This window comes from Panthera leo, chromosome B4 (genome assembly GCF_018350215.1).
Source record: "Panthera leo isolate Ple1 chromosome B4, P.leo_Ple1_pat1.1, whole genome shotgun sequence".
NCBI classification, from domain to species: Eukaryota; Metazoa; Chordata; class Mammalia; order Carnivora; family Felidae; genus Panthera; species Panthera leo.
This window is the reverse complement of record NC_056685.1, coordinates 32,623,737-32,650,590: the sequence shown is the minus strand read 5'-3', so window position 1 is coordinate 32,650,590 and position 26,854 is coordinate 32,623,737. Positions and strand designations below refer to the sequence as shown.

General features: G+C 35.8%; 1 long non-coding RNA gene across 1 annotated transcript; it reads left to right on the top strand.

Annotated features, from left to right (window-relative positions):
- Nucleotides 1–4,834: 4,834 nt before the first annotated feature.
- On the top strand, nt 4,835–23,037 carry LOC122225528. The gene is made up of 3 exons (XR_006205229.1): nt 4,835–5,131; nt 21,857–22,035; nt 22,131–23,037. It is a non-coding gene; the product is annotated as an uncharacterized LOC122225528 (long non-coding RNA).
- The last annotated feature ends 3,817 nt before the right edge of the window (nt 23,038–26,854 follow it).

The following is a 26,854-nucleotide window of genomic DNA, read 5'->3' as shown; positions in this document are numbered from 1 at the left end:
GTGTATTTACCAATACTCTTACTTCCTGAGTGAGTATTGTAGTGAACATTTTAGAGAAAATTTAGCTATGTTTATCTGATTAGATTTCTTATTGGAATACATTAGCTAAGCATTTATTTAGGAAATCAGCTGGCTTGGTAATTGGATAATGGCTTTCATTGGTAATCCATAAGTTTTTAGAAATATTTTATAGCTTCTGGAGAAGGAGGAGGAAAAAGGAAATCAAGTGGGGAGATAATAACAGCAAAAAAAGTTCTATCTATATAACTGCATAATCTTATTTTAATAGTGTTAAACTTTGAAACAATAAAACCTTGGAAAAATCGAAGGTAAATAAGACAGTAATGCAAAATGAGCTGAAGAAATATGCCAAAACCTTCTTAAACATATACTTCACTTCTGGCTTATGAAATATTTGATATACTTCTATTATATCTTATATTCCATATTAAAATTCTGATAAACTAATACATAGTTTACATTTGAAGTAAAACTCAAACCTGAATAAGCTTTCTATGCTTCCTCATTTTCCCAGACTATGAAGTGGGGATACTGAAATATACCTTTGCTAGAATTAGGAAAAATGTGACATGAATGTAAAGTAGTAGCAAAAAAAGTATTTTATATGTTAACCTTCTTGTAATGAATTATAAAATAATACAGGCCCCTTTAGGTGGGTGTTTTTTATCAAAGTGATTTCATATTTTCTATTTCTGTCTTCTCCTCTTTATTGTTATTATTACTTGAGAATTATGCATTTAGGCTAAGCAAAGAACATATTTTAATCAGACTGCAATTTTTTTTCAAATTACTCTTCAGTTTATAAATATGAAAATAAAAGTCAATATGCATGACATAGACCCTAGATATATATATATATATATTTTAAATAGGCTATCCCTTATGCAACTCTGTGAGTTTTGTTATGATATATAAAAAGGAGGAGCCTTGAAATTCAGACATAGGACATGACAGCCAGGCTTACAACTGAACAGACATTTGAAATAAGATCATTTTAAGAAAATTAAGGACTATGTTAGAGTTTTTGTTTCCTATCTATACGGTGTGCATTTACTACTTCTGCTCTTTCCAATCATCACAAGCTGAGACCTGAGCACAGACACATGGCTGCAGCCAAATCACTCACCTATCTGAGCCTTATTTTCTCACACTAGAATGAGAACATTAAAATAGATGATCCTAGGGACACCTGGGGGCTCAGTCGGTTAAGCGTCCGACTTCGGCTCAGGTCATGAACTCACGGTTTGTGAGTTCGAGTCCCATGTAGGGCTCTGTGCTGATAGCTCAGAGGCTGGAGCCTGCTTCAGATTCTGTGTCTCCCTCTCTCTCTGCCCCTCCCCCACTCATGTTCTGTCTCTCTCTGTCTCAGAAATAAACATTAAAAACAATTTTGTAAATAATAAAATCAAATAGATGATCCTAAAAGAATTTTTAAATTCCAAATAAATTTAGCCTATACCATAGAAAGTCAGGGCAAAAGAACAAATATAAAAATGAGATAAGTTATGGGGTGTCTGAGTGGCTCAGTCAAACATGAGACTCTTTACTTCGGCTCAAGTCATGATCCCAGGGTAGTGGGATTGAGCCCTGAATCTCTCTCCTTCTGCCCCTCTCCCTTGTTTGTGCTCTCTCTCCCTCTAAATAAAAGAAAAGAGTGAGAGAGAGAGAAAGAGAGAGACAGTTTTTTTGATGAGTATACAGAAACCTATAAATTTGAATAAGTGCTATTTTTAAAGTAATACTAATGCTAATAATAATAAATCGTCCAGACTTAAGTAGTGCTAACCATATGCCAGATACTATCTTTCTATATACACTCATATTAATCTTCATAAAAACCCTATGTGGTTGACAAACATATAGAACACAGAAAGGTTAAGTCACTTGAAGAGTTTTGTAAATAGTTAAGTGGCAGAGCAGAGAGTTAACCCCAGGCAGTCACATGCAAGTAAGTGCATCAATCCTGGTTCTCCTGCCTATCTTAGTTGGCTTTCTATGCAGTTCTACCCATCCCAGCATCTGTTTTTCCAAGATGAATTGAACCATGTTTCTGGTATACTTTCTTCCCTTCTTTGCTTTTAGCCTTACCAGAAGGTAATACCAGAAGGTATGATATGTTCTATTTCATATCTGTATCTTTGAAAATGAGAATAATAATTAGTACTAAGTTTATTGTTAGGATTTCATGCAGATTAAGACTTAGTGGAATGCCTAGTAAATAAATAGTGCTAGAAACATTTTAGCTATCTCTGAGTCTGCCCATTCAGAACAAAATTTTCCATAATTTTAGAGATGCAGAAATTTATTACAACCTAAGATATGTCCTTTGGTGTTTAAATTATAACCATTGTTTTCAGTCAACAAATTTTCTTGAGGATCTGGACCCTGTGAAAAAGGGGAGCATAAGACATATCCTTGGTGTCTTGGTGACAATCATATTAAAATTCAATTATGGTAAATGCTTTAAATATTATGAGAGATATAAGAACAAATGTCTAGGCAGTAGAGAGTAGATTGTTTCTTAAGGTGTAGAAACCATACTTCTGAAGCTAGTCATACATGAATAAAATCCTGTCAATTTCAAACTGACTTTAGCAATTTTATACCACTGAAGTCTCAGCTTTTTCATTAATAAATGTATGCTTTGTATATTCAAGAAAATAAATGTTATTTTCATACTATAGGCAAGCCCTCCTGTCATTAATCTTTCCTGTTTTAAGAACCCTTTGATATATGTCTTAGAAAATCTGTGAATGACCCATAATAGAAAGGGGCCATAAAATATGAGAGATGAGAAAGAAGTTACTAAAATGTTATGTTGTTTAACTATGGCTAACTTTTCCATTGGACTCTTGCTGGAAGCTATTTCTCACTGTCTAAAATTAATACTGCTTTGTCAACAGTATTGAGGCTCATAATATTGAGACCTGGAATTCTGGGAGAATCTAAGAGATATGTTGGTCCATCTGAAAGTTGGTTATTGGTGATATGGATCAGTGTAACTAATGGAACCAGTGATTTCAAAAATAAGTTATCAGCAGTAAAGTCATTGGTGCTACTAAAGAACCCCAAAACTTGGAATTTGACAAGAAGGTCACTGCCCCCGGGCTCTGACGTTGGTAATAAAAGTCATATGACCCAGAGTGTATGGCAAATCACAACAGGAGGGAAAAATATTAAACAGCAAAGAAGAATAGAGACCATGAAACAAGTGCAGTAGTAGCAGAAATAGCAACAATATCAAGAGTAGAGAAAATTTATGGTGAAACATTAAATTCTAGCTCTGTAACAGTTGAATACTGAACTTACAAAAATCATTAAGACAACCTAATGGAAAAACGGGCATATGAGTTAATCAGGCATATGACAGAAAAGAACATCCCAATGACCAATAAACATATGAATGGATTCTCAACATCATTAGTCATCAGAAACATACACATTAATACTAGAGTGAAATTACATACTCAGCAGAATGAGTAAAATTACAACAAAACAAAACCTGACAATACCAAATATTGGTGAATCTTCATGGAAGCTCCATCATAACATTTGAAAACAACTCAACTGTCTATCACTAGGATGTATGAAAACTGTACAGTATAAAATTAATATATAGAATAATATATAGAATTACTGCACAGGTACAAGAAAGAATGAACAACACAGATGGATTACACACAACATGGATGGATTTCAAAAATTATACTGGGTGAAAGAAGCCAAACAAGTAAAAAGTGCTTATCATATGATTCCTTTTTTTACCTGTAATATTTTATTTTATTTTTTAAATATGAAATTTATTGTCAAATTGGTTTCCATACAACACCCAGTGCTCATCCCAACAGGTGCCCTCCTCAATGCCCATCACCCATTTTCCCTTCCCTCCCACCGCCCATCAACCATAAGAGACTCTTAAAAACTGAAAAGTGTTTATCATATGATTCCATTGATATAAATTTTAACAATAGGTAAAATTATTTCATGGGACTAAGAGTCAGAATAGCAGTTACTATTAGGGAGTGCTAATGGAATAGAGCAAATAAAGAGCCTTCTGGGGTGCTGGGCATGTTTTATATATTGATTCAAAAATAATTACAAGGGTTCTTACAAGTGTCACATAGGGGTAAAAATATATTGAGATGTACATCTAAGACTGTGCACCTTACCTTATGTATATTATGCCTTACAGATTTAAAAAAAATAAAAACAAACAAAAACAAAAGCTAATCAAGAAGTCACTACTGCCAACCAGCAGAGAAAAACATGAAACTCAATGAAAGGAAAACTCATAAAAGGATTGAGCTGTGTTGAAGTTTAATCTAGATGCATGCAGTTAATTAGTCCCACTGCTTAGTGAGAAAGTATTGAACGAAGCCACATATATCTCATACGTGTAATAATTAATTATACATTTGTCTAAGATTAATAGTTTTGCCTATAAGTTTTGGCTCATTTCAACTGATTGATTTTCTTTTTTTAAAAATCTAAGTTAAAGAACTCTACTCAGGTCATTTAAACTTAGCTTTGATGATTCATTTAATAATTTCTAAATAGAAGCATCATGTTTCTAATTGTTTACATTTCCAATTTTTGTGGTAATTCTTTCAATTAAAAATGTGCATGTTGTTGAAATTCCTTAAGTAACTAAATATGTTAAGCTCTTCCAGAGATAAAAACCAAATGACCAAATTCTGCCCCTAAAATGCTAACTGGCAATGATGACTATTAGGTACCTTCAGATGATCTAGGCAAGTTAGGTCCACAAGGCACATTGTGAGGTCATAAGTCAGTTTTTGCCACCACTTCCCTCTCCATGGTGTAACACTTATTAGGGGCTTTTTTTTTCTTTTAGTAAGGAGTTTTTTACTAGACGCTTATTCTTATGGAGAATCAAAACCATCCCTTTTTTGATATCTTATTCTCCTCAGTTTCTAGCACAGCTATATCTTATGGTTTCCTCACTTAGCCTCAATCCAGACATTATTTTAAACATCTTACAATGATATAGCCATAAATATATAGATGAACTTGTTGATTTCTCAAAGGAGACTGAGAAGAAAAAAATGAGGGTGAGCATGTAAAATTAAGTCAACATGAGATTTAAAAGGTAAGTCCTAAAATGCTATGTACTTTACAGGGACTGCACTTAAATCTGGCTCTCAGATCTCTAGCAGCCAATTCTGATGCTTGGGCATATTGTTAGTGCTCAATAAACATTGAATATTGCTGAAAGAAAATAAGGATATAGACATCATAAGTACAACGTGGAAATCTACACCTAGATTCTTTTCCCTTTCTGTGGGGACTTTTGATTTCTCTTTCTGTAGCTTAGTTTTATTTGTAAGCTTAAACTGTCCTAGTTTCATGAGCCTTTTGTTTCTGATCTCCTAATTTCCTGCTCTCAATTATCCAGAGCTAAAACTTCCAATTCTGTTGGAAGAATAAATATTGTCAAAATGTCAATACTACCCAAAGCTATCTACGCATTCAATGCAATCCCAATCAAAATTGCACCAGCATTCTTCTCGAAACTAGAACAAGCAATCCTAAAATTCATATGGAACCACAAAAGGCCCCGAATAGCCAAAGTAATTTTGAAGAAGAAGACCAAAGCAGGAGGCATCAGAATCCCAGACTTTAGCCTCTACTACAAAGCTGTCATCATCAAGACAGCATGGTATTGGCATAAAAACAGACACATAGACCAATGGAATAGAATAGAAACCCCAGAACTAGACCCACAAACGTATGGCCAACTCATCTTTGACAAAGCAGGAAAGAACATCCAATGGAAAAAAGACAGTCTCTTTAACAAATGGTGCTGGGAGAACTGGACAGCAACATGCAGAAGGTTGAAACTAGACCACTTTCTCACACCATTCACAAAAATAAACTCAAAATGGATAAAGGACCTGAATGTGAGACAGGAAACCATCAAAACCTTAGAGGAGAAAGCAGGAAAAGACCTCTCTGACCTCAGCCGTAGCAATCTCTTACTCGACACATCCCCAAAGGCAAGGGAATTAAAAGCAAAAGTGAATTACTGGGACCTTATGAAGATAAAAAGCTTCTGCACAGCAAAGGAAACAACCAACAAAACTAAAAGGCAACCAACGGAATGGGAAAACATATTTGCAAATGACACATCGGACAAAGGGCTAGTATCCAAAATCTATAAAGAGCTCATCAAACTCCACACTCGAAAAACAAATAACCCAGTGAAGAAATGGGCAGAAAACATGAATAGACACTTCTCTAAAGAAGACATCCGGATGGCCAACAGGCACATGAAAAGATGTTCAACGTCGCTCCTTATCAGGGAAATACAAATCAAAACCACACTCAGATACCACCTCACGCCAGTCAGAGTGGCCAAAATGAAGAAATCAGGAGACTATAGATGCTGGCGAGGATGTGGAGAAACAGGAACCCTCTTGCACTGTTGGTGGGAATGCAAATTGGTGCAGCCGCTCTGGAAAGCAGTGTGGAGGTTCCTCAGAAAATTAAAAATAGACCTACCCTATGACCCAGCAATAGCACTGCTAGGAATTTATCCAAGGGATACAGGAGTACTGATGCATAGGGGCACCTGTACCCCAATGTTTATAGCGGCACTCTCAACAATAGCCAAATTATGGAAAGAGCCTAAATGTCCATCAACTGATGAATGGATAAAGAAATTGTGGTTTATATACACAATGGAATACTACGTGGCAATGAGAAAAAATGAAATATGGCCTTTTGTAGCAACATGGATGGAACTGGAGAGTGTGATGCTAAGTGAAATAAGCCATACAGAGAAAGACAGATACCATATGGTTTCACTCTTATGTGGATCCTGAGAAACATAACAGAAACCCATGGGGGAGGGAAAGGAAAAAAAAAAAAAAAAGAGGTTAGAGTGGGAGAGAGCCAAAGCATTAGAGACTGTTAAAAACTGAGAACAAACTGAGGGTTGATGGGGGGTGGGAGGGAGGGCAGGGTGGGTGATGGGTATTGAGGAGGGCACCTTTTGGGATGAGCACTGGGTGTTGTATGGAAACCAATTTGACAGTAAATTTCATATATTAAAAAATAAAAAAAATAAAAAAAAAAAAAACAAAACAAAAAAGCAAAACAATAAAAGAAGAAAGAAAGAAAGAGAAGTGGGGGGAGGGGGGGAAGAAAGCTACAAACTACATTCCCTCATAAATAGACACAAAAACCCTTAACAAAATGTTAGGAAATATAATTCAGCAGCATGTATAAGTAATCACACATATATAACCAAGAGGGGTTTAGTCTATGGGTACAAAGCTGGTTTAGTATTTTAAAACTGATCAGTGGCATCAATCATATTTAAGAGCCTAAAGAAGAAAAAGAACATGACTATCTCAATTGATATGGAAAAGAGAGTGGTAATATTCAATACTCATCCATTAAAAAAAAAAGTTCAGAAAACTGGAATATAAAGGAACTTCCTCAGTCTAATAAAGAACATTTACAGAAAAAACTAAGCTAGCATTATACTTAATGGTAAAAGGACTGAATGCTTTTCCTCTAAGATCAGGGACAAGGCAAAGATACCTTTTTCGACACTCTTAGTCAACATAATACTGTATGTCCTCACAAGGAAAATAAAGGAAATAAAAGGCATAAAAAAAATAAATAAAAAAAAAAATAAATAAAACTTCCAATTCTGTTTGTTTTCATTCTTTGTATTTAATAATTTGGCTTTGGAATTTTTGATACTGTAATGGTGAATAAATATTAACAGCCCTGTGTCAATTAACAATAATTTACTTAATTATTAATAATAACTTACTAAATTAACAATAATTTAACACTTAGAGCAAACATACAATTCAATATTAGTATAGTATGCCATGCTAAAGTGTCTTTTTAAATAGCAGTGACAAAAATAAAACGTTAGTAAAATAATTATAACCTGGCCACTGTTACCTTGTGCAAAATTACACAGGGATTAGACATGATATTCTGTATAATTTACACTCCAGGTAAATAAGTTAACAATATACAGGGAGAGAAAAGAAAAAGAGAATGATTTGCAGGCTGTGCACACAAAAGTTTGAATAACTTAACAGTTTTTATTAGGTAAGTAGAAGTATGGCGCAATTAGTATTTTCTTCCTACTTGTGTATTTTTTTAATTTTTTGAAAAATTTTGAATTTATTTTGTAATCAGATAATCATATTAAACAACAAATATGTATTGATGAACATAACTAATCAAAAAGAAATATCTTTAGTACATATATTTTTAACCTCTATAAATTATCTGAAAGCCCAATTGTATATTATTTTTATTGCTTTATAACAGGCAAAAAAGGATAACTAAACACATTGTGTCAAATGAATGGACTAGCCAATGTTTCTGCTTATTTTCTGGACATTTCACATAGCTGCACACGTCTATACCTATCTGTGTGCCTGCTCACATCTGACTCCCCCTCTTATACTGTTTATATAAACAGATGATAAGATCTTATTCTGTTTGGCTGATTAAGCGTTAGCACTCAGGTGCAAAAATGCTCAAAGTAGCTGTTATTAATGTTTTATTCTAGACAATTCAGCCAAGATTTAAAAAGGAAAGGAGAAGGAAAGGAAAGGAAAGGAAAGGGAGGAAAGAAAGAAAGTAAAAGAAAGAACAAAAGAAAGAAAGAAAGAAAGAGAAAGAAAATGAAAGAAAAGAAAAGGAAGGAAGGAAGGAAAGAAGGAGGGAAGAGAGAGGGAAAGAAAGAGAAAGGGAGGAAGGGAGGAAGAAAGAAAGGAAGAAGACAACTAAGGACCCTATTCTTCCACTGATATAGCAGTATTAGAAGACAAATCTCTATTACTATTAATAGTAGTTACATGACTGAATTTCCTCCCACATTCACTTGAGAGCTTACTCCCTAAAATATATGCAGCAACAAAAATCTTGTCTTTTCAGATTTTTCTAATATGCATCTTCCCTCAAATCCTGTACTTAATTTGCCACACTCATTAAATTTGATTAGAGCAAAGTTGAATGATTTTTTTTTTTAACTCTCAACTAATTGTTTCTTAATGAAGTTGGGTAATTTGTGATTCAAAAGGGATGTTAGATTTCTAGTCAGGTAGGACTCAGCTCACAGTTACTGATGTAAGAAAAGTAAGATACAGAATTGAGTTTCAGAAATCAATGCAAAATAATAAAAAATTAAAATGGAGAAGCAGTCTATCAATAGTACTGCTGTAACAAAGGGGAGGCTTGTTTTTATATCGATTAGTTACTGTTAAATAATGCATCGGTGCTTCCCAACAGTGCACACTCTAGCTGGGTTGTTTATTGCAAGGGGTAGTTGGACAGAATCAAGCAATCAATACTGGTGCTGTAAACACACTTGAAAATGCAGTTCTGCAGCTCACATCACAGTAGTTCTCTGGCCATTAAGCTCCAGTGGCCTGGAAGGTGCAGCACAAAATTCTTCAGAGTTCCCTATAGAGAGCACTAAGATTTGCTTTTTGTTAAGAGGTAACTAAGTCAAGATGTTATATCTGAACGCTCTCCTACTCATTTACTACATTTCATATACAGATTTCACGGCTCAAATGAGTTACGCAGAATTTATCAGCCTTTTACAATATATCAGATATACTTTCCCACTATTCAATTATCAAGTATGTTAGCAGTCATTCTTTGCCGTGATAAATCACCCCACAATAGGATACTTAGCATTATGATTCTCCTCAAAGCAATCCTCTTATAGTTTTTTTTTAAATTTTTTTTAACGTTTATTTATTTTTGAGACAGAGAGAGACAGAGCATGAACGGGGGAGGGTCAGAGAGAGGGAGACACAGAATCCGAAACAGGCTCCAGGCTCTGAGCTGTCAGCACAGAGCCCGATGCGGGGCTCGAACCCACGGACCGCGAGATCATGACCTGAGCCGAAGTCGGCCGCTTAACCCACTGAGCCACCCAGGCGCCCCGAAGCAATCCTTTTATAGTTTAAAAGCAACAGTATACATGGGAATTGCAATTATTTTATAATTTAAAAGCAACAGTATCTATAGGAATTTAAAAGCTAGGTATATCATTATTATCTTCAAGGTTCAAAATCCTAGTAATGTTTACAACTTTGCAGCAATGAATGTTTTCATTTACCATGAAAACTAACTATACCCAAAATAGTATCTAGTGTACCCTGATCTCCTAGGAGAGAACAATAGGAATTGTAATTTGTTTTTTAGGGAGTTAATGGAGTAAAAACGGGGCTAGAGCTTCTGCTGCTTACACAGTATATGATTTTAGTAAAGCATTTAGACTTTTGAAGTATTGCCATCCACACAGTGAGGATAGTAGTATCTTCCCATTATGACTCATAAGACTTTTGCAAGAAGATAAATAAGTTAATGTACATGGCATTTTTGTGAACAGTGATTTGTGAATTTAATTACATTATTCTGTTTTGAAGAAAGAGCTGAAGACAAGTTCCAGAGAATCTTTCTTGGGAACTAATCTTCCAGTTGTAATTATTGCTAATAAAACCAAAGATGAAAGCTAGATTTGGCAGGTATCACAAAAGTTGTGTCCAAAATGCATCTCCCTACTAATGAGTCATTTGGGATTTTTGTATTTTATCTGACACCATCAAGGATTGAAGTTGATTTAATTTTGTAATAAAAATGTGAATAATATAGTTTTGATTTGTATTTCCGTCATGATGAGTGATATTGATCATCTTTTCATGGGTCTGTTGGCCATGTCTTTTTTGCAAAAATGTCTATTCATGTCTTCTGCCCATTTCTTCACTGGATTATTTGTTTTTCAGGAGTTGAGTTTGGTAAGTTCTTTACAGATTTTGGATACTAACCTTTTATCCAATATGTCATTTGCAAATATCTTCTCCCATTCCATTGGTTGCCTTTTAGTTTTGTTGATTGTTTCCTTCTCTGTGCAGAAGCTTTTTTATTTTGATGAGGTCCCAATAGTTCATTTTTACTTTGGTTTCCCTTGCTTTTGGAGATGTGTTAAGTAAGAAGTTGCTGTGGCCAAGGTCAAAGAGGTTGTTGTCTGTTTTCTCTTCTAGGATATTAACGGTTTCCTGTCTCACATTTAGGTCTTTCATTCATTTTGAATTTATTTTTGTGTATGGTGTAAGAAAGTGGTCCAGTTTCATTGTTCTGAATGTAGCTGTCTAGTTCTCCCAGCACCATTTACTAAAGAGACTGTCTTTTTTCCATTGGATACTCTTTCCTACTTCGTTGAAGATTAGTTGGCCATATATTTGTGGGTCCAATTCTCGGTTCTCTATTCTATTCCATTGGTCTATGTGTCTGTTTTTGTGCCAAGAAGATGTAGTACATATATATAATGGAGTACTGCTCAGCAATAAAAAAGAATGGAATCTTACCATTTGCAACAACATGAATAGAACTGGAGGATATTATGCTAAGTGAAATAAGTCAGTCAGAGAAAGAAAGATATCATATATTTTCACTCATATGTGGAAGTTGAGAAATTTAACAGAAGACCATGGGGGAAGGGAAAGAAAAATAATACTTACAAATGGAAAGGGAAGCAAACCATAAGAGACTTTTAAATACAGAGAACAAACTAGGAGTGCTCAGGTGGTCCAGTCGGTTAGTGTTCAACTTCAGGTCAGGTCATGATCTCACCACTCCTGAGTCCGAGCCCTGTGTCAGGCTGTGTGCTGATAGCTCAGAGCCTGGAGCCTACTTCCAATTCTATGTCTCCCTCTGTCTCTGCCCCTCTCCCACTCATGCTCTGTCTCTTTCTCTCAAAAATAAACATTAAAAAACTAAAAAAAAATAAAAAGTAAATACAGAGAACAAGCTGAGGGTGGAAAGGTAGGAGAGGGTGAGGAAAATGAGTGATGGGTATTGAGGAGAGCACTCATTGGGATGAGCACTGGGTGTTGTGTGTAAATGATGAATCGTGGGAATCCACTCCTAAAGCCAAGAGCACACTGTATACACTGTATGTTAGTTAACTTGACAATAAATTATACAAAAAAAATAGATAAATAAATAAATAAACAACAGAAGCAAAAAAAACAAGGGTATGAAAAGGAAGAGCTAAAAAAAAAAGGTATAAATAGCATATGAATAGGGCATAAATATCATGCATGGGTCCAGCAGTACACTGGAACTGGTTCATACCAGTTTAAAAATCCAACTGTGCACATTTCTTCCCAGTTCCACCCATCATGACATTATGTTTGTAGCTTAAAATCAGCTTTAGTGGAAGAATTTGTACCTCAGAAAGTGGTAAATACTGCAAATCATAACTTTTCTGTTTTCCCTAGAGATGTAGTCATGAAACATTTAGCAGCACCAAGGAGAGGCTGAATATTTGACTCGAAGCTTGCAAGTACAAAAGAAACAAGGGAAATGTCCATTACATGGTTCAAAATCAATAGGATAATTTTATCTAATTTGTAAGGAGAATTTGTAACTATTCTTGTTACTAAGTATAGGTACTTCTTGCTAGGGATTCTCACAAAGAAAATACTAAATGAGGGCTTGGAAAATTCTCTCCCATTCCTGGGTCCCCACTAAATTCAGCGAAAGCAATTGTGCTATGAGTAAGGGGTTTTAATATCATGCTTTTAAATTGCCATTGTACCAAAGCTACAGGAAACTAGGCAATATTTTTCCCATGAAAAGCACAAATTATTATTTTTAAAAAATTACACTATTATCCAAAACAATTCAAAATGAAATTTAATAGCCATGAGAAATTAAATAATCCTGATTACAGAGAAATTACCACAGATGAGAAGATAGAAAGTATAATTCCTATGAGTAACATTATCTTTCACAGCCTGGGCATATTTCTTAACTGCTTAACACTTAGTTATTAATTTGATGGGTGTTATTTCTGGTGAGCCTCTACTTCTATCTTCTGTCAAAAAATTTCGAGGTAGTTTACAACTTGCTCCATATATATTTACATTGACACACTTGACATAACTCTTAAAGCACAAACTTTATTCTTACTAAAAATAGCAATCTCTGTTTAAAAAAATCTTCATTTTAATTGGGTGTATGTACATTTGCATACATTTTCAGATTTACTCGCCCCTTTAGGTCAATATTTTATGTCCTTTTCATTAAACCAAATTTTATAAAAGTATAGAGAGAAAGAAAAAGAAATTGTAGATAGATTGATAGATTCCCATCCTGTCTTATAAACCGATTTATTCTAGCCAAACAAATTTGGTCTGTTCTTCTCTTTTCTGTTTTTAATACAAGTGTTATTTGTTCAGACAAGGGTGTCAGCATCATTGGAATTTCAGAAAAGGAAAAACACTTGTCAACACTTTTACTTTCCTTCATTCTCACTCTTTTATGCATTACAAATGCACCCATCGGAACACAAACACATACACACCTATCTTCTGAGCCACTCACATGTAACACTCAATTTCCAACTTCATCTTTCACTCTGCTAACTGTTAAACTACAATACTTTCACACTCCTGATGAAAGAACACTACTTAAAATATTGGACAATCATCAACTCTACCTCTTTTACATTACAAAGAGTAATGGACAAAAGAGATTTTTTCAGGAGTTTGTTAAGTACATTACTAATTAAAGGGACACAATATATATTTCAATAGCATTGTTTGTGGAAAATCTATATGTACTCATAAGAAAATTCTTAAATAAAGAAATGTATCCCCAAAAAACCATAAAATAAAAACATACAACAAAAAGATACTCACTGTTAGTACTTCAAGACCAGTCATCAAAGTATCTCTATACATATATGAAGAAATATGCCTTCAATTTATAAAGTATGATTGCAATACAAATCTTACTTTGTAAAGGTTTTTTGTTGTTTGTTTTTTTTTTTTTTTTTTTTTTTTTTTTTTTAGTTCACGATATTGAAGGTGTTTCTCTGTACTATTGGTTTTAAAATTTGTGGTTTTTTAAAAAATTTTTTTTACATTTATTTATTTATTTTTGAGAGAGAGACAAAGAGCACAATCGGGGGATGGGCAGAAAGAGAAGGAGACACAGAATCCAAAGCAGGCTCCAGGCTCCCAGCTGTCAGCACAGAGCCCAACGCTGGGCTCTAACACACAAACCGCAAGATCATGACCTGAGCCAAAGTCGGACACTTAACCAACTGAGCCACCCAAGCACCCAAAAATTTGTGGGTTTTTAAATTTTGGCTGTTATTGATGATGGAAACTCAAAGCTTATTGCTTCATAAATAAGAAAAAGATTCTTACATGTTTTAGTAAAAGAGAAATATAATGATCTATGATTAGTAGATTCTAAATTTATTTATCATTTAAAACATTGCTGGACTTATACTCTGTGGTGGAATAAGGTTGGCTCAGAGAAGAGCTTTTCTTTTATGGTTCACATCCTATAAAAGAGATAAAGTTGCAACTGATAAATTACATAGAACAGAGTGAGTGCTACCAAGTCTTTCCTATATATATGTATGGAGCCATTCAACAACTGTTGATGGAGTTTACACTAGTGTCAGGGATAGATCTCAGTGCCCAATAGATCCTGCCTTCAAAGAGCCTACAGATGCAGAGGGAGATAGATGTAAAAATAGAAAATGTAAAATAACGTGAGGGAAAATTGAATCAAGAATCATCTGGGAGGGGTGCCTGGGTGGCTCAGTGGGTTAAGCATCAAACTTTTACTCAGGCCATGATCTCATGGTTGGTGGGTTTGAGCCTCACAAACCTGCTTCAGATTCTGTGTCTCCCTCCCTCTCTGCCCCCCACCATCTCAAAAATAAATAAACATTAAAAAAATCTTCCAGGGATATTTGGGATAATTAAATGGTAGATTGGGTGCAGAAGAGTTTTTCAAAACTCAGTTTGAAGTTTCCAGCTTAGAGAGTCACTGGATGAATGAATAGTAGAGATGGAAATACAATGCATTCGTGAAAAAAACTACTAAAGACTTCAGCTTTGGACTATGTAAGTTTAGGATGTCTATGGGGAGGGGGGGGAAGATGCCTAAAGGATTTAAAACTTTATTAAGAGGGTGGATCACATGTTAACTGTTCTTAACACAATTTAAAAAAAATACAATAAAAGAAAAAGATGCCTATGAGAGTTCAGGGAAGAAATATCCAATAGATATTTTAAAATATAGTTCTAGATTTAAGAAGGAGTTCAGACCTGGAACTAAAGATCAGCTTAATTGGAACACATTGATGATGAGGAAGTGTCCAGAGATGAGGCAGAAGATCTAATCAGGAATCAGATCAAGATTTGGCTGAACTTTATCAGAGGGAAAGTGAGACAAACATAAGTAAATGTTAGAGAAATAATTTTGACTTCTACCTGAACAACCAATGGGGCAGAAGACAGAAGGTGGGAAATCAGTTAAAAGACAACCATATTAATCTAGGTAAAACATTTTTATGGCTAATGGACTAGGAACAGTGGAAATGAAAAGAAGCGGACTAATTAAAAAAGTAGTAACAGTTTCCTGAGAATAGCCATGAACTTCCCCATGTTCATGCCTTCAATTAGTTGCAAAATTGGACTCCAATGAAAAAAAATATTTTTAAATAGAAATTTGATGCTCTTCTCAATATATTACCTATATGCCAGGCTGAGAATATCAACTAAATTGACTTACTCTAGCAGCAGTCAATGCCACCACCAGTTAAGTAGCTTATCTCTCAGGACACTGAGAAAGCATGAAAACTGATGAGTGAGAGGCCTTATTTCAGGACACACCTAAACCAGGAATCTGAGATGCTCACTTAGGATGTTTAAATTCAGGGTATTATAAAAATGCCACATAGTTATTGTAAAGTCTTTTGTGCTCAAGTGAATAAAGAAAGCTGTACAAAGCACCCTTGCTTCTTTCTGTAGCACATTCCTATACCACAAGAGCGATACCATCAAAGGAATCACATAATCTCTGCATACTTTTGGTAAAGGATACATAAACCTTGTGGCTGACACACTTTGCCACCACATGGCATAAGGCCAACAAAATATTAAGCAAGTTTCCAACAGCATATTTCAGGACCCCCTGGAAATTGTTTAACTTAGAAGCATAAGTTATAGAGTTAATTCCATTGTCAAATATGTGAAGAGGCAAAAATTGGGATCTGTTAGACAATTACATACTTGGTTTGAGTCTAGTAAAAATGTCATTATGGCTTTTCTAGATGCTTTTCAAAATGTTGGGTTTTTTTTTTGTTTGTTTGTTTTTTTCACTTCCTGGTTCACCTCACCCCTGTATCCTTGCCTTTCTGAGTCCTTGGTCTTCTGAATGTCCTTAAGTGCCTCCTTTCTCAATTAGCAGCCCACTCTTGCTATCTACCTTTACTTTCTTTTATTTTTTAATGTTTTTGTTTAAATTCTATTAGTTAATATATAGTGTAATATTGGTTTCAGGAGTAGAATTTAGTGATTCATCACTTCAATACAACCCCCAGTGCTCATCATAACAAGTGCCCTCCTTAATGCCCATCACCTATTCAGCCCACCCCCCATCCTCTTCCCTCCACCAAACCTCAGTTTGTTTATCTTTACTTTCAAATTTCAGTTTCTTCAAATATCTAATTGCATTTCATATGTAGAGGGGAAATGACTGTTGTAATTCTTTGGGGCCTTTGCATGGGCATACGGCAACCTTATTTTCTGAAGCAAACACTGAAATAAATCACCTAGTAAACAACTTATTTTAAAAAATGACTAATTAAATTGTTTTAATGTTTATTTTTGAGAGAGACAGAGAGAGAGTGTGTGCAAGAGTGGTGGAGGGACAGAGAGAGAGGTAGACACAGAATCCAAAGCAGGCTCCAGCCTCAGATCTATCAGCACAGAGCGCAATGCGGGGCTCAAACCCATGAACCACGAGATCATGACCGGAGAAGAAGTTGGACGCTTAACTGACTGAGCCACCCAGGTGCCCCCCAAAAATAGACTATTTGAACAGAACCTTCTTTGTAAATTAGAACATGTAGTTAAGCACAATACTGTATCTGTCATACTGCTAAGTTACAAAGTTTTACATAATAAATGGTTATTTATCTATTTATTACTTTTTTTTAAATAACATAACTAACTTAAATACATGAGTGATGAATAATAGGATTTCAGACTGTGTGGAAAGGGTTCTTCTCACAAAATAGTGCACTTTTTACCTGTATTCTGTATGCATGTAAGGTCATCCCTGATTTCAATATATATACATATACTGGTCTTACAAGCCTTTTAGGAATGTGGCACAGTGTATGTATGTGAGTGAATTTTGGGTGTATAGATATTTCCCATTTAAAAAGTCGCTTTTTTTAGATGTTAGGGGAAAGCTAGTGGGTTTTTTTAATTATTTTTTTATTTAAAACCTTTTTTAATGAGTATTTTTGAGACAGAGAGACAGATAGAGCACAAGTGCGGGGGGGGGGGGGGGGGGGTGGGCAGAGATAGAAGGAAACAGAATCTGAAGCAGGCTCCAGGCTCTGAGCTGTCAGCACAGAGTCCCATGCAGGGCTCGAACCCACAAACAGTGAGATCATGACCTGAGCCAAAGTTGGGCGCTTAACCAACTGAGCCACTCAGGTGCACCAAAGCTAGTGTTTAGTAAATACAAGACCCTGTTCTCAAGAAGACAAGGTAGACAAACATCTAATTACACAGACACCTAAATACAGACAATTAACATAGCAATAACTGAAGATTGTGACCATTATGGAATTTGATGATAGATACTGGAAGTGCCCAGTGTAGAGTCTAATTACTAATATGTCAAGAAATTAGAAATATAACAACATGTCAAGTGCACATTTAGAACAAGATACAAAGGTTGTATGTTTTCAAGAAGTTACTTAGTATTAATTTGGGGGTGGGGGAGAAGAGGTCTTATCTGAAATGTAAATGAATGCTTTTTTTTTTCTTTAGAAATAAACTTTTTTTAAATGTTCATTTATTTTTGAGAGAAAAGGGAGACAGAGTGTGAATGGAGGAGGGGCAGAGAGAGAGATAAAGAATCTGAAGCAGACTCCAGGCTCTGAACTTCCAGCACAGAGCTGCCAGCACAGAGGCCGGTGCGGGGCTTGAACTCACAAACCAGGAGATCATGACCTGAGCTGAAATGGGACACTTAACTGAGTGAGCCACCCAGGAGACCCAGAAATAAACTTTCTTAATACATGTGTATATATGCATATTCACACAGGCCACAGACAAATATAGCTGTATTTTCTGTAATGAAAAAGGAAACAAACCAGAGACTCTGATTACATTTTCATCAACCTATCAGTATGAAACCTAGTTTTATGTGTGTTTCTGTTTCACGAAATCTTATTTAATATATACTTCAATTTATTAGTCTTGAACTCACAGCCAACAGCAATATAACTCATGCCTGAATGAAGCTTACCTAAGACACATATTTTCTCCTTAAGACACATCACAGCCTTCCTGTTTTTAGGAACTTTAGATAGTGTTTCAACACCATGTTCAAGGGCCATTTTAAAAAATAAAATCACCAACCAAAAAAAAAATGCAAAATTATGACACTCAATAGACTGGGAAAAGAACACTTGCTTGTGAATGTGAGAACTGAAAGGAAAAGGCAGAGTGTAGTCTTGGTCTTCCACTGGGAAAAGTGCATGTTGGACAGCTCAAACTTTCCCCTACTCTGAACATGACTACAAATGGTGTAAAAACACTGCTAGTATCAATTTTGGGGTTACAAATATATTTTAGCAAGCAGGTGAATTATATAATGGAATTTGTGAATAAGGAAGTTTGACTATATATGAAGAAACAATGGATAGATTTTGGACATAATACAGCACAGGAGGAAAAGGACAAGGGAACAAGCTTACTTCCTAAAGGTAGTTTTCAGGCTACAAGGCAGGGAGGGAGAGCCCAAGTAGAGATAGGATGCCTTGTTAAGTTGAGGAGACAGACACAGTTCAGTGAAGCTGATGCAGTTAGAAATTATGAGACAGAATACTAGAAAATAGAGACAATGTATGCACATGTACACACACACACACGGATACGCAAACACACACTCACACAGTTCCAGACATTGGCTAAGGAATCCTCTGTGTCTTTGATTACATACTGACTAAGGTCGATGTCTGGAATCACCATAAGTTCAGAAAGAACATCCAGAAAGTATTCAACCAAACAATTTTTAGAACTAACACAGGGATCGGGACAATTTGTGTTTCTTTGGCCAGAGTAAAGAAACATCATAATATGTGGGGCATTAGAAAGATTCCTCAAAAGGGTGTGACCATTGTAGTGGGGAAAGTTAGCCCAAGAGTAGAGACTGCTATGTATATGCCATACCCCAGATAATAAGCAAGTCTTAACAGAATTGAAATAATCTGTAAGTAGCTGCATCCTAGTACAAATTTTAATATTTCTTAATGGAATGAAATAAAATCTTACTTAACAGTGACTGCTTTGACCCCTGAAGACTGATAACAAGGTAAGAGTGTCCCTTCCATCTGCTCCACTCATATTTATAGTGAAGACCCAGAGAGTGTAATAAAGCAATGAATGACAGCAACAAAAAAAATATGGATAGAAAAGGAAGAAATAAAACTTTCTTGTATGCAAACATTATTGTCTAATTAGAAAAGCATAAGGGATCTATAAACCAACTATTGGGAGTTTAGCAAAGTCATAGGTAACAAAAATCAATTTATTTCCATATATCAGAAAAAAATGAGATAAATGAAAAATACTATTTACAATGACATCAAAAATGAAAAACTCAGATATGGCTTTAACAAAATTTATGTAAGATATATATATATCTCATATGGTGAAATGTAGAAAAATACAAAACATTCCTGACAGGAATTAAAGAAGGCTTAATTAAAGGGATATAACACACTAATAGAACAGAGCACTCAATATTACTAAAATGCCAAATCTTCCCAAAATTGATCCATAGATTCAATACAATCACAATTTGGAAATATGATAAGGTGATTTAATATTTTTATGGAAATTCACTGAACCTAGAATAGCCAGAAAAAAGAGAGAAAGAAAGAGAGCAAATTTGGAGACTTCCAGTACCTGCTATCAACACTTACTAAAAATAAGTCAATCAGAACACGATAAATACCAATATGATTTCACTCATGTGTGGAATTTAAGAAACAAAACGAACAAGGAAAAAAGGAAGAAATAAACCAATAAACAGACTTTTAACTATAGAGAACAAATTGATGGCTACCAGAGGGAAGGTGGAAGTATGGGTTACATAGGTGATGGGGACTGAGGAGGGCACTTGTCATGATGAGCTCCAGGTTATGTATGGAAGTGATGAATCACTATATTGTACACTTGAAACTAATATTACACTGTGTATTAACTAACTGGAATTAAAATAAAAACTTAAAAAATTTACTGGACTGCTACAATAACCATGACAGTGCAATACTAATGTAAAGACAAAAAAAAAAAAAAAAAAAAAGAAAAATGAAGCAATATAAAGCCCAAAAATAGATCCACACTGATATAATTACTGGATTTTTGATACCAGCATTAAAGCCTTTCAAAAATGAGAGAAAAGTCTTTCAATAAATACTGATGAAGCAACTGGATATTCATATCAAAAAGGGAAGAATCTTGAATATTACCTTATATTGTATATGAAAATTAAATACAGAATTATTTTAAACCTAAATTAGAGCTGAAGGAAACCAATTTGACAATAAATTATATTTTAAAAAAAGAATCTAACAAAAAATATATATAAGAGCTGAAGCTGTATAAAAAACAGGAGAACATCTTTGAGACTTTGAGTTAGGCAAAGATTTCTAACAGGACACAAAGAGCTTGAACTATGTGAGAAATATTCATAAAATGGATCAAACTAAAATTTAGTTTAACTTATATATAAATTTGTATATTATATTTATATTTGTTATATATTATTTTATATAAATTCTATAAATTTATTTAGTTCAATAAAACTAAAACTTGTACTGCAGAAGACAATTATAAAAAAATTAAGATGCAAGGCAAGGACTTGGAGAAGATATTTTCAAAATATACATCAGATTACTGACTATTTTGCCACTTGTTTATATACCACTTATTAAAACAGTAGGGAGGACTTTATTCAGGACTATTTCAGATGGTGTTAGGACTATTACAGCTGAAAGAGATCTGAAAATCACTTATGAGGGGATATCAAGGGTAGGGGGATTCTTGCTAAACTGACTGTACAAGATTCTTGCTGAAGGCAGACCAAGGGCTTAGACTTCAAGAATGGAAGATAAGGAATTTGATTAGATATCAGGGGTGATCAGATACCAAAGATACAGAATTCTCTGTCAACTAATTTACCAACATTCTTACCACAACCGGACTGGGAAGGCTGAAGATATGAAAGATATGCCCTAGTGATGAAGCCTGATCAAAAAGAGGGAGTGCCATGGAAGAGGAGGTGAGGCACCAGGAAGCATCCAGCGTGATGCAGGCTGCAATCCCATGGCACCTCAAGGCCCCATCAGGCCATCTTAGGCCCTGCCTTGCCATCTCCTCTAGTAGGTGACCTGGGCCAGGCCTGGGTCCCCTTCATCTGCCCACCCTCCCCACCCTGGCCAGGACTTGCCATGCTTCCCAGCCATCCCGGGCTTTACTGGGCTCAGCATGGTGCCAGGGTCAGTGTTTGTTTTGGATCTCTGGACAGGTGAGGATCCTGTTAAGGGTCACCCTCCTGAGGCAGCAGTTCGAATGGTTCAGGAGATTGTGGGCTCCTTCTACAGGGGCAGGAGAGACCGTTTACAGGTCATTTCTGATTGTCACATGATCTGGAGCACATTTGTGTATAATGGAAAGTGATGCCCTCCCTTCTTATGACATTTTAGATAACAGCAAGATTATCAGTGAGCAGTCCTGGAAGGAACTCAAAGTGTGCCCTCCCCACTATTACCTGGTTGAGACTGACCTACGCTGACCATCAAAGTTACCTCATATGGTGGAATGGTGGGCCAAAGCACAGGATCTCCCATGCCAGCAGAAGATTTAGAAGTTTCAGATCGCCCAGGTGTTTACAGTACAATGCAGTGCTTAGGGAGGGATACAAGACTTTCTTTAACACCCTTTACCAAAACTACATTCCCTTTTTTTTCTTTTTGGCAGGCATTGGTGATACCATGGAGGAGCTTATCTGACAAATAAAGGTGTTCCGCCCCAGCATCCACATTGTGTCTAACTACATGGACTTTGACAAAGACAGTTTTGGACAGGGATTCAAGGAGTCAGCTCATACACACATACAACAAAAACAGCTCCATTTTTAAGAACTCCAGGTACTTCCAGCAGCTTCTGGACAAAACCAACATCCTCCTGCTGGAGGACTTCATGGAGGACCTCACTATGGCTGATAAGGTTACCAGTGTGGAGAGCATTCATTCTCAAGATTGGTTTCTTACATGACAAGGTGGAAGAGCAGTGGGAGCACTACATGGACTCCTATAATATTGTGCAGGAGAAGGACCAGATGCTGGACATGGTCTGCTACAGCACATCCTGAACAGTGGGGACTGGATGGAGATGTAGGGCTCCTGAGTGTGCAGGTGTGGGGCCAGGCACTGCAAGCCACAGAGAAAAGGAAGCCTCACCTAGAGGCCATCCTGCTAGGAATGCTGTTCCTCCCCATGGGTATAGAGAAGAGTCCAGGGTGATGCAGCTGCTGAGCCCATGCTCCACACTCTTCCTTTCCCAGTGTCTTCTATGGTGTTCTGGGAAGGCTTGTGGGAGGCCCTGCCAGGTGGAAGGTCCTACGAGTTTGAACACAGGACCTACAGGATGTTAGCACTCTAGGGACCAACTGGTCCAGGGATTCCTTTTTCCCCAAATTTCTAAACATGGGAAGCTGTTCTTCAAACAAATCTAATGTGTGAAACAGATCAAAATTTAAAAAAGAAAAAGAAAAACCAAAGCCAGGACAAAACAAAAAAACAAAAAGAGGACCAGAAGAATCTACCTAAAGTTTGGTCAAAGAGAGTCTTGGTCAACAATTACAACTCAATGTTAAGACAATTAACTAGATTCTTAAAAAGAAAGATTTGAATGAAAACTTAACCAAATAAGGTAAAAAATAGCAAATAATATAAAAAGATATTCAACATTTTTATTCCTTAAAAATGCAAATTAAAACAACAATAAGATACTAATTCATACATAAAGGAGCTTAAATTAAAACATTGACTTAGATGTACAATTGAACTCTGTACTTTGCTGCTGGAAGTGCAGAATGATAACCACTTTGTAAATTATTTTGGTACTTTCTCAAAAAATTATATATGTAGTTACTCTATGACACAGAAATACCACATCTATAAGCTTACCAGTAGAAATGAAACATATGTCTACACAAAAAATTTACATGAATATTTAAAATAGCTTTATGAGCCAAACCCTCAAACAACCAAAATGCTCATTGGCTGGTGAATGGATAAATATATTGTTGTAAATCCACAGGGTGAAGTAGTATACAGCAATACTGTTTGATGACAGTTCTCCATCAAACAAGGTTTCTACACTTCCAGTGGCAACTTTTTCCCAGATTGTCATTTAAAGGATGGTTGTGGGCAAAAAGCTTGGGAGAACAGAGACAGTGTCTGTATTGTGCGGCTTTTTCCTGACTAGCATAATGAAGATGATGTTAAAACGAGGCAAGTTTTTAATTCCTTTGCTTTTGGGTGTGTCAAGTAAGAAATTGCTGCGGCTGAGGTCAGAGAGGTTTTTTTCCTGCTTTCTCCTCTAGGGTTTTGATGGTTTCCTGTCTCACATTCAGGTCCTTTATCCATTTCGTCTAAAAGGCAACCAATGGAATGGGAAAAGATATTTGCAAATGACACATCGGACAAAGGGCTTTATCCAAAATCTATAAAGAACTCACCAAACTCCACACCCAAAAAACAAATAATCCAGTGAAGAAATGGGCAGAAAACATGAATAGACACTTCTCTAAAGAAGACATCCAGATGGCCAACACACACATGAAAAGATGTTCAACGTCGCTCCTCATCAGGGAAATACAAATCAAAACCACACTCAGATACCACCTCACGCCAGAATGGCTAAAATGAACAAATCAGGAGACTATAGATGCTGGAGAGGATGTGGATAAATGGGAACCCTCTTGCACTGTTGATGGAAATGTAAACTGGTGCAGCCACTCTGGAAAATAGTGTGGCGATTCCTCAAAAAATTAAAAATAGATCTACCCTATGACCCAGCAATAGCACTTCTAGGAATTTACCCACGGCATACAGAAGTGCTGATGCATAGGGGCACTTGTACCCCAATGTTTATAGCAGCACTTTCAACAATAGCCAAAGTATGGAAAGAGACTAAATGTCCATCAACTGATGAATGGATAAGGAAAATGTGGTTTATATACACAATGGAATACTATGTGGCAATGAGAAAGAATGAAATATGGCCTTTTGTAGTAACGTGGATGAAACTGGAGAGTGTGATGCTAAGTGAAATAAGCCAGGCAGAGAAAGACAGATACCATATGTTTTCACTCTTATGTGGATCCTGAGAACTTAACAGAAGACCATGGGGGAGGGGAAGAAAAAAAAAGGTTAGAGAGGGAAGGAGCCAAACCATAAGAGACTCTTAAAAACTGAGAACAAACTGAGGGTTGATGGGGGGTGGGAGATGGGTATTGAGGAAGACAGCTGTTGGGATGAGCACTGGGTGTTGTATGGAAACCAATATGGCAATAAATTTCATATTAAAAAAATAAAACAAGGCAAGTTTGCTAGCAGATTTGCTGGCAGATTCATAAGCTCACAGGTCTTCCCCTATGACACAGAGGACTTAGATGTGAAAAAGAACATGAGGAAGCTCAAACTTCCTGCTGTGCCATGAATAATAAAGTCTCTGACTCAGCAGTCTAGTGTCTTCTGTTAGAATCCTGTGAAACTGTGGCACACTTACCTGCAAGCATAGTAAAATTCCAAACTATTTATAGTTCCTTGCAAAACTACTGATAAGTGCAACAGCATTAATGAATCTCAAAAACATTAATATGCTAAGTGATAGAAGTCACATAAAAGACTATATCCTGGAAATTGTAAAGAAGAGAAAATTGTAGTAATGCAGAGCATATCAGTGGTTACCCTGGGGTAGGGTTAAGCAAAAGAACTGGCTACCAAAGGACAGGTAAAAATTTTGGAGTAGTGATGGAAATGTTGTATGCCTTGATTGTGGTGGTGTTATAGCTGTACATTTTTTAAATTAAAACTCATAACTTATACATTTAAAATGGGAGTTGTATTATATTTAGTTTATATTTATACTTTAATAAATTTGATAAAAATATTAAAAATAAATCTAAGCATACCTATATTTTCAACATTCTGAATTAACTTTTTAACAGATCTATACTTTTTTTATTTAATTTCTTCAGTCAATTACTAATTAATCAAACTCAACAAAACTGTTAGATAACTTAAAGACAGTAAAACATATTAGATATATATTTTTTGAATCATTTATTTTGCAAACATCTGTTTGTCTTCTATATATGCTCTCCATTGAGCTAGTTTTTCCCTAGAAATATAATTCCAAGCCCATCTTAGGCAAAAGGGAATTTCAACCTCAGTCATTATGGGGATCCCTTTGTAGTATTACAACATTTTTTAAAAAAAATCCAGGTGTGCAAAGCAGAGTAAAACATATGCAAAGGACCTTGTGATCTCTGGGCCATAGTGATCACTTCTACTGTGCCCTTGTCCAAGCCTGCAGGACTCAGTGAAGTCTAACACTTCTGCTGTTCCTGTGTGATAATGGCCACTGGAATTTTTGCTGAGGCTGAGTCCAGGTACCTTGGGGCTGCCCTTCTTACATGCTTCATTCAGCCACTGCCCTGAGGACCTGAACCTAAATGTGGTGTGACATATAAACACAGGTCTCCAAAACTTGAGGAACGTGCAGACATCTGAACTCATCCTAGTCTTGGGAAATGTCACTTCTCTCTCCTGCTCTCACCTCCCCTCCCTCAGAAGCACTTTCTCTTTGCCATTATTTTACACTTTACATAATTTTTCTATGCTTTCACAGAAAGATGAGATACTGTCTTAAACCTATCACCTATAATTATATGAAAAACAAAGGAATAGATTTCTCTGAAATCTTCTCAACACAAAATTTAATTTTTAAGTTAAGTATTCCTGAGGGGAAAAAGATTTTTCCCCTATGAAGTATATATTTTAGTTGAATAAAGTATTTTTATTTTGTAACATTGTAAAGCCAAGTATGCAGAGATTAGTAGGTTCTTGAAAAATTAAAAGTATTTTAAGATGTATTTGGTTAACAGAATAACTTGGGTTTCCCTCACAATTTTGGCATTTGCTTCATTCTTCACAAACCACTGCTCTTAAATTGTATGCTGTCCATAATGGACACAGATATAATGGACAGTCGGTCACAGCAGACAAAAACAGATCTGCCCAAACAACTTATTACATTCAAGACATTCTTCTCTACTTATGACAAACAGAAACTCTGGCTGCATTTGACTGGGTCTGAATTTCTCCATATATTGCTATTGGTGTAAAAAAATATTTTTTAAGGACAGCTACAGCAATAGTAATGCAATATAATTTGATTTCACATAGTACTCTTAGGAACTAAATTATAGTAATTCTACTTTAATTTGTGGCATACCAGAAAGTTATGTGCAACTTTCCAAATTAAACCAATAGGCCAAATCCTGCCACAATATCTTGGCTTCTCTCAAGAGAATGCAAATTCTCCAGCACATGACTCTTCTTTGGAGTAGCACTTATGAGACATGTCAGATTATAGCAATGGAGTAAAATCAGGAGAAAATCTAGGCTATG